Source organism: Brassica napus, chromosome C5, assembly GCF_020379485.1.
Source record: "Brassica napus cultivar Da-Ae chromosome C5, Da-Ae, whole genome shotgun sequence".
NCBI lineage: Eukaryota > Viridiplantae > Streptophyta > Magnoliopsida > Brassicales > Brassicaceae > Brassica > Brassica napus.
In genome coordinates, this window is record NC_063448.1 from 41,260,043 (window position 1) to 41,268,943 (window position 8,901).

An 8,901-nucleotide genomic window follows, 5' to 3' on the forward strand; every position below is an offset into this window, starting at 1 on the left:
AAAGATTAATCATTGTTAGATAATATTATTTTTGTTATTTTAAAAAAAATCTTTATAATTTTAAAAGTTAACATCGACAAATATTTAAATATAATATTACAACATTAAATTATATCTATTTAATTTATACTATCTATAAATATAATGGATCATCTATTGTTTAAATCTAATTACTGATAGCCCAATAAAAATTTCTGGTATGCCCAAAATTTAAATGATAAGATTAGAGATTAAATGTAACATGACTTTCTAGGAATGAGTCCATTAGGTCCATTTTTTAAAAAAATCACACATGAATAAAGGTTATGACTTTTGTTTTAATATATAAAGATCAGTTCAACATATCAAATGAACGCATCCATTGTGTGTCTTTCTTTGTCTTAGCATGATTCATGACCAAAGAAGGCTATGAGTTGAAACTTGAACTTGCTATAGAAATTTTGCTTTTAGTTTAAATTATATATATATACAAAAATGACCCAGCTATCATCTTCACCTTTGAAAATTCATGGAAGGGAACCGCAATCTACTCGAAAATAACACCTTCTAGACCAAGTAACGCCGGACACTCACTAATCAGTAGTCACTATGCAACATCTAAGGTGTTCAAATGTTCTACAAACTCTAGATGCTTAATTATTCAGATTTTAAAAATTTATTCTGTCAACCCTATGTCCTTGATAACTTATCACATACGCTGATCTCTAAAAAATGTGGATCTGCACGTCGATGGGACAAGACACCGAAAAAGTATCCATGTCTAGTTTACAATGCATACAACTCTATAGCCATATCAAACGGACACTAAGCTTAATATGAAACAAAAGGAAAATTGTCCAAGTTTTAAGATCTGCAAAAATCTATCACAATGTAAATGACGTCAGTGGTACTGCTGATTTTCAAGAACAAGACTTTCTTATTTAATAAGAGATAACCAAAAATATTGTTCCAGTCGCAGAAGAAATAAAATTGGAATTGTAAGTAAAACCTTATGGAGTAGCAAGACTTACATTTTAATTTATCAAATATCATGAAAACTTGGTGATTGGTTCTTTCCATGTGCCTAGCCCCAAAGAACCTTGTTGGATTTGAACCAAAGTTGGATCACCGCTGACAGGAAGTGCGTATCTAGATCCTACAGCACAAAGGTTCACTTTTCTGTATTTATCCTCTCCCACAATGTGTAAGAAGTTCCTAAAGTTCATATCTTTAATGGGATGCCCTATAACTTTATTCTCCCGGTCGGCCAAGAAACTCACTCCTTTACAAAGCTTAAAGAACTGGTCGCTACAGGTTCGTTTCACTGTTAGGAGTTTACTCCATGACATGTCTCCTGTACCTTTAATTTTAGTTGCCATCCATACACCTATATCGAGTAGTTTGACACAAGAAGTTAACAGACAAAGATTTTGCCAAAGGATAATAAGAGAGAGGATCATCCGGAAGAGACACAAGTCCAAACCTCTCTGTTGAATAATCAAAATATCGTAAGGTATTTTTCGGTCTTTGACGGTCTTGACTAAAATCAAAAGAAAGCCTGTAAGTATTTCCATCCACAGACGTGCCATGTCGCCAGGGCCCTGGAAATGTCCACCCTCCAATCTCACCAACAACCCTCCAGGATTTAGATGTAAAGTCATAGATTTCGTACTTAACAAGGCATGGTGACAACCAACCATCTCCACGATGATGGACCCTCAAGATTTTGTACTCGTTGTTGCATGAGGATTTACCAAGAGCGTAGACATCGGAACTATATTTGGAATTTAAGGGTTTGATAATCCTACTGGTTTCTCCCGAACATGGATTCCAGACAACCAGTTCTTCGTCCATGGTGGTGCATAGCAATAGGCCGTCGCAGTGAAAGACATCGCGTATAGAAAGAGGATAATCATTGAGGCTGAACTGACTTATCACCTTTACAACGTTTTCGTCGGTAATGCCGTGGAGATCAAGCCTAACAAAATAGACCCTATAATCAATTAACATGACAACAAGAGACTTCTTCGCAAGTCTCCCTTCTTTTTTGATAAGAGCATTCAATCCTTTTGAGGTAGATCGGAACCGTGCCAGAGAAGCATCCGGAACCCTAGAGAGTATCTCCACAAGCAAATCCTCGGGAAGATGTATTGTGTTTCTACTCTTCTCTTCTTTTTTCGTCATCAATGATCTTGGAGATGAAACCTCGTAACCTAGTGATGTTTGTGTCTGAAACTCTAGGTTTGTGTCTGTATGAGACACCGATTTAAAACGCTTTTATTGTGGGCTTTGTCGCCCTAGATCCATCTGAAAGTTTGTTAGGCTTGTGGGCCTGCGATGCTATAAGTAGCCTATGCAATACATAATTGGTCTATGATAAGAAACAGATTTTGCTCTACATGACATTCTTGTTACGGCAATAGCTAATGAGTTATTTTGGCAGTTTTGAGTTTTTTATTACACTATAGAGCAGTTATTGCTCCCAAGATAGTTAAAACTATTTTCTAACTATTTTCTAACTAGGTGCATTCTTGAAACTAAATGAATCCTACAATTTTTTTTCTTTCTATGTAACACAGAAACAACTTTTTTCTTTCTCTTTGTTATAATGGTTTTAATAGTTAAAGATGATGAATATAAAGAAGCTGAGCGGTCGTCACCTAGACAGAATCTCCTAATTTTTTTATATGAACAAAGCCCTTTCCGCATAAACTTCTCGTCTTCTCCTACTTCGCCAAAACTCAGATCTGTCGTAGTCTTCCTTGTCATCTCCTCCGACACGTTGATTCATCTCGTAATCTCTTCCTTTGCGTTTCAACAATATTTCCGGCGTCGTTACCTCATCTCTTTCACTGTCATGACACTGTAGAAGCTCGAGAACATCAATGACCACTTTTGGCTTTTTTGCACTTTGGTCCTTAACGTTTTGTATAATTTTGTTTTTAACCCAAAACTTATTAATTGTGCACTTTTGGTCCTTAACGTTTTCCAAAATATTTCTTTGATATTTTTCAAAACTAACCAATTATATATTACAACCCTCTGTTACTGAAATTAAGCAATATATGCACATAATTAAATGCATTGGAAAATAAATTAAATGAACTAAAATCAAAGCTAAAAATCATTAGAGTATGCATAACGAACAAAATCACGTGTACACCTATTGTCATGTACAAAATAAATTGTCTATTTGATTAAGCTCAAAAATTAAAAAATTAGGTACTACAACTCTCTGTTAATGAAATTGGGCAATATATGCAAATAATTAATTCTTAAATGTATTGAAAAATAAATTAAATGAATTAAAATCAAAATTAAAAATCATTAGATATGAATAAAACACAAAATCATGTATGCACCTAGTGTCATGTACACCATTTTCAATTTGACTTGATCTATTATTATGTATTTTTGTATTGTTTAGTATGTATACAACTTATTAACATATAGTGGTTCATTTTCAATGTACACGTGTATACGTTACAAAGTGTACACAAAATAACATGTCCATTTGTCTTAAAACTGCCCTGCAATGAAAATAACTCACCTTCTAATTTGTTCAAGTTTATACACGTGTACACGTCACAAAGCGTACACACATGTTGTTTGTTATTCTTGCTCAAAAATAAAAATTGGTCCTACATGTGGGTGTCTATGCATCGGTATACACGTGGACAAAATTATACAAGTGAATCATTGTACATGATAGTAAAATTTGTGTGTATACATGGACATATATGGTTGTACACATTTTGAAACTTGCAATTAGGTAGTGTGATACAAGTGAATCAATGTACATGATAGTAAAATTATACAAGTGAATTATTGTACATGATAGTAAAATTATCCAATTAGGTAGTGTGATATTATGGTAATGTGTACACATATTTCTGCTATCTTACTTCTAAGTCGAAGTACACGTCTTGAAACTTGTAGATCAAGATGAGTAATTTTATGCCATGGTAAAAATGTATACATATTGCTACAATTACACTTCAAATAAGAATAATTTTCACTTCTTAAAGCCAAACAACGGTACACATTTGAATTATGTCATATATTACCCAAATCATATATAGATGAGATGTGATTCATTTTAATTTGGTTGTTGCGGATATGAGAATATTATAGCTAGTAAAAGTACAAATCTCATTTAAAATTTCAACATGTACAATGTTCTAGTGATATATATGTGTACATCATTTTACATATCCATATGTACAAAAGGGTGTGTGCGACCTGGCTGTACATCGGTTTACATATCCACATGTACAGAAGGGCGTTCAGCCTTTCTTCCTTACATATTGTCCACCTTAATGAATTCTTCCTGTGAAGATAAAACAAAACAAAAAAAGTGTGTATGAATTGACTGAACAAATGTAAAAAGATAGTAGAATTTAGTTATCATGATTAAAATGTTTGAGCCAAAATCAGAGAAAAAACATGTGTATTTGTAAATGTTTGGGGCAAAAATCATGATTAATCAAAAGCTAAAGGACCAAAACGCAGTAAGAGGAAAGTCGGATCAATCATGTTCAACGATTGCGACTAAAAATATATTGATCAAGAATGAACTCCGGTGTGATTCACCGGCGGTCACATAATAGGAGCAAAGCGCAAAGGGGGAGAAGAAGACTTATATAGTGCTCTCACAGTGGCTTGGAGCTTTGATTGTGGTGGTTAGGAGCTTCATGGCGGTTTCAATCATGGAGGAGGAGAGCTTCTACTAGGAGTTTATCGATCCTTCTCCTCGCTGGAATCGTGGAGGAGGAGAGCTTCGTCATCTACATTAAATTCTCCATCGTTGACGTCACCGTCGTATACGCCACTGTTACACCGACACCAGAAATACAACTCGGCATATCTTAAAAGATAGATTGAGTAATGAAGACAATGATTATATATCAATCTTATTTTAAAAAATATCTGAAGAATCATATTTTAATTTAGAAAAAATGAAGCATTTGGAAAGAGGAAGACGAAGAAGAAATATAGAGGGACCCACTTTGTCTCTGGTGAATTTTGATCATTAGATTAATAAATGAATTGTTGTGGTTAAATCCCACAAAAAAAAGATATTATGTGTAGTCAGCGTATGACAGTTGGTTACAAAGTTATTGAGTTAGTTTCAAACTGAAAATATGTTTGGTTAAAAAAAAAGTACCTTAGTAGCATAAACTACTCCACTATGTAATAATAAACTCAAAACTGTCTTGTGGTGTAATTCTTTCATAGCTAATTGGTCTTCTATATATGCAGACAGGTGAATTTTTCTTTCATCTCTGTTATGTCACATCACTTGTCTTGGGTGTTCATATATATCATAATAAAAACAAAGAAGAATCCTTTTTCTCTGGAAGAATCAGTTTTAGCTGGCTGCTCTCTTCGGCGGTTGGCTCCAGCCAATTTTTTCGGTTTCGGTTTTCTATTTTATATTCGGTTCACTGCTTGGTTTTGTGATTTGTACCATTTTCAATTAATCGTCTGATTAATTATGCTATTATAACGCTGAGAAATATTACATACGCCAGAAATATTACATAGACGATTCTACAGTTGTCAATTCTACCACCATATATGAGAATACACGTCTGACTGCGTCAATCCGAGCTGTCCTATGAGATCCATGTTCGATGATATACCATTCATCTGTCTTCTATATATGCAGACAGATGAATTTTTCTTTCATCTATGTTATGTCACATCACTTGTCTTGGGTGTTCATATATATCATAATAAAAACAATGTAGAATCCTTTTTCTCTTCTATATATGCAGACATGAATTTTTCTTTCATCTCTGTTATGTCACATCACTTGTCTTGGGTGTTCATATATATCATAATAAAAACAATGAAGAATCATTTTTCTCTAGAAGAATCAGTTTTAGCTGGCTGCTCTCTTCGGTGGTTGGCTACAGCAATTTTTTCGGTTTCAGTTTTCTATTTTATATACGGTCCACTGCTTGGTTTTGTGATTTGTACCATTTTCATTTAATCGTTTGATTAATTATGCTATTATAATGCTGAGAAATATTATATAGACGATTCTACAGCTGTCAATTCTACCACCATCTATGAGAATACACGTCTGACTGCGTCACTACGAGCCGTCCTGTGAGATTCATGTTCGATGATACGCCACGCACCATGCTGAAGACCTCTTGTAACCATTTTTTCTCCATAATATGCATAATTTGCGTTTTCTGAGATTTGAACCCCAAACCTCCTGGTGTAGAAGCATTAATGAACCCTTAGTCAAACCACTGGACTAAGGAGAGCTTCCACGATTATTCGTCTTTTTTATTCTCTTTTTATTAGTTTTTTAAATGCTTTCCAACTGAACTACAATCCAAAAAAAGACAAAAATATTTCAATATAAAAGCTCTTTATAAAAGAAAGGAAAAAAAAATACCAAGTATAAAATTATGTCAATAACATAACCATCTACATGGTTCACCAGCGACCAGTGTTTTTAAACCCGGACCGAACCGGCGGTCGGACCGGGTTGAACCATGAACCGAAAATAATCCGGGTTGGGTTAATGCTAAAACCCAACTAAAATCGAACCAGTTAAAAACCCCTATCGAACCGTCAAAAACCCGGGAACCGGCGACCCAATGAACCGGCCAAACCCCGGTTCGTATATAAGCCAAAATTTTGTTAATGAAACAATTAATTTTACTTCTCTTTTAAGTAAAAATAAGATTTATCAAAGATTAATAAAGTATTATCTCTCATCTTTTTCTTTTGTCGTCTCTATAGATCATAAATTACCATATTCACAAAGTTTAATATTCACGTCAAGATATTGTTTTTGTCTACTTCTCACTTTTCTAAAACTTTTATTTCATGATCACTTGTTTTGAAGACTTTAAATAATGGAAACATTTTCGGTTTTGAAATTTGTATTTCAAAATATAACTTTTACCTAATGTGTATATAAATTTTTTTAAAGGTGATGCAGATTTAGAGCGATAAGATTTGCGAATAAAGTTTAAATGTGATTTTCATAATGATTTGAGATTTTAGTTATTATTTTTAAGTTTTTCTATACATTATGGCTATTTAAACATTTTATTTGATATGATATATTTTTTTAGAAAAATATACATATTATTTCTAAAATATCATTAAATTTAGTTTAATCTAACTGAACCCGATCGAACCCGGTTCAAACCCGGTCGAACTACAATGACCCATGATCCAATAAATTTCCGGTTCGCTAGCCGGTCCGGTTTTAAAAACACGTGACATGTATGAAGTAAAATATAATACGGCCAAGACTACAAATTTAGGTGTTATTGGTTTTGACACTAATTAAAGGGTCAATCTGTAATTTTTTAATTTTAAATTCAATTGTTACACCAATAACCCGACCCGACCCGATTCTTTCGATCCAATCCGACCCAACAATAGTAACATCTTCCCCAAATCAGAACGACATTTTCTAAGGGAAATCTTCAGCTATCTCTATCTCTTTATCCGTTCAAATCGTGAGCTTTTTTAAATCAAGAGGGCATTTTCAAGCTAGAGAGGCACGGGGTTGATGTTACAGACAGAAAGTTAAAAATGCTGAGAAAGCCAGACATGGGCATTGAGAAAGTTAAAAATGCTGAGAAAGAGATCACAGAGAAAAAGAAAAAAAAGAAGAAAGTTGGAAGACGAAATTAAACAAGTGCCAAGAAAGATTGGTTACTTGCAGAGACAACTACCGTTGCTCAGGAAGAAAAAGTGGCAAAGGATAATAAGCTTTTGACTTCGCAATAACTTTGACTAGTTAAGTAAACAGTCTATGTGACTTGTCTCTTAAATTATCAGATTTATTGCGAACATTTGAAAATCAGCCATGAATAGAAATTTTCAAAGAAACAAACGTTTAGGTAAATGCAAACAAGATAAGAGGGCTTTATGGATTTTCAATGTAGAATCACCGGGTGACGACATGTCTGAGAGATCTTCAAAGGAACCCTAAAATGTCGTTTTGATTTGGGGAAGATGTTATTATTGTTGGGTCGGATCGGATCTGGGTTGAAAGAATTGGGCCGGGTCTGGTTATTGGTGCTATAATTGAATTTAAGTTTAAAAAAATTATCGGTTAACTCATTTAATTAATATCAAAAACAATCTTATATATTAAAACAGAAGTCACAACCTTAATTCTTGTGTGATTTTTTTTTAAAATGGACCTAATAAACATATTCTTAGAAAATAATGTTATATTTGATCTCTAATCTTATTATTTAAATTTTGGACCTACCAGAAATTTTTATTGGGCTATCAATAATTGAATTTAAATAATAGATGATCCATTGAATAAATTAAATAGATATAATTTAATATTGTAATACTATACCTCCATATGTTAATAATTTAAATATTTGTCGATGTTAACTTTTAAAATTATAAAGATTTTTTTTTTAAATAACAAAAATTATATTATCTAACAATGATTAATTTTTACTACCTTAAACCAATGAAAACAAAAAATATATAGTTTATTTTAAAAATTAAACAAAAACTTAATGTTTAATTATTTACTCGATAATATAAATCAATGAAGCGAAAATTTTAATTTTTTAAAAACTTTCTAAATTTGTGAAATGTTACAATATTTTTGAATATGACAATAAAATAATATTTTACTAATCTTTATATATATAGTTACGATTTTAGTAATGAAATAATAATCCGAAAATATATATATAGAAGAAGATACAAATACATGTGAAAGTCAGTGAAAAAAATATACCGTAAACTTATTATGTTTTAGAAATTGATAGACACATATATATTATAATATATACCAATTTAGAATTGAAAACAAAATGTTTATATAAAAATAAATGAAAACAAAAACCTGCGCGGTTGCGCGGATCGAGGTCTAGTTAAACTTAAATTAGTAGTTTCCACTCTATTATA

At 32.5% G+C, this 8,901-nt stretch overlaps 1 pseudogene; it reads right to left on the reverse strand.

Annotated features, from left to right (window-relative positions):
- Positions 1-338: 338 nt before the first annotated feature.
- On the reverse strand, positions 339-8,158 carry LOC125587756 (annotated as a pseudogene).
- Between the last annotated feature and the right edge of the window lie 743 nt (positions 8,159-8,901).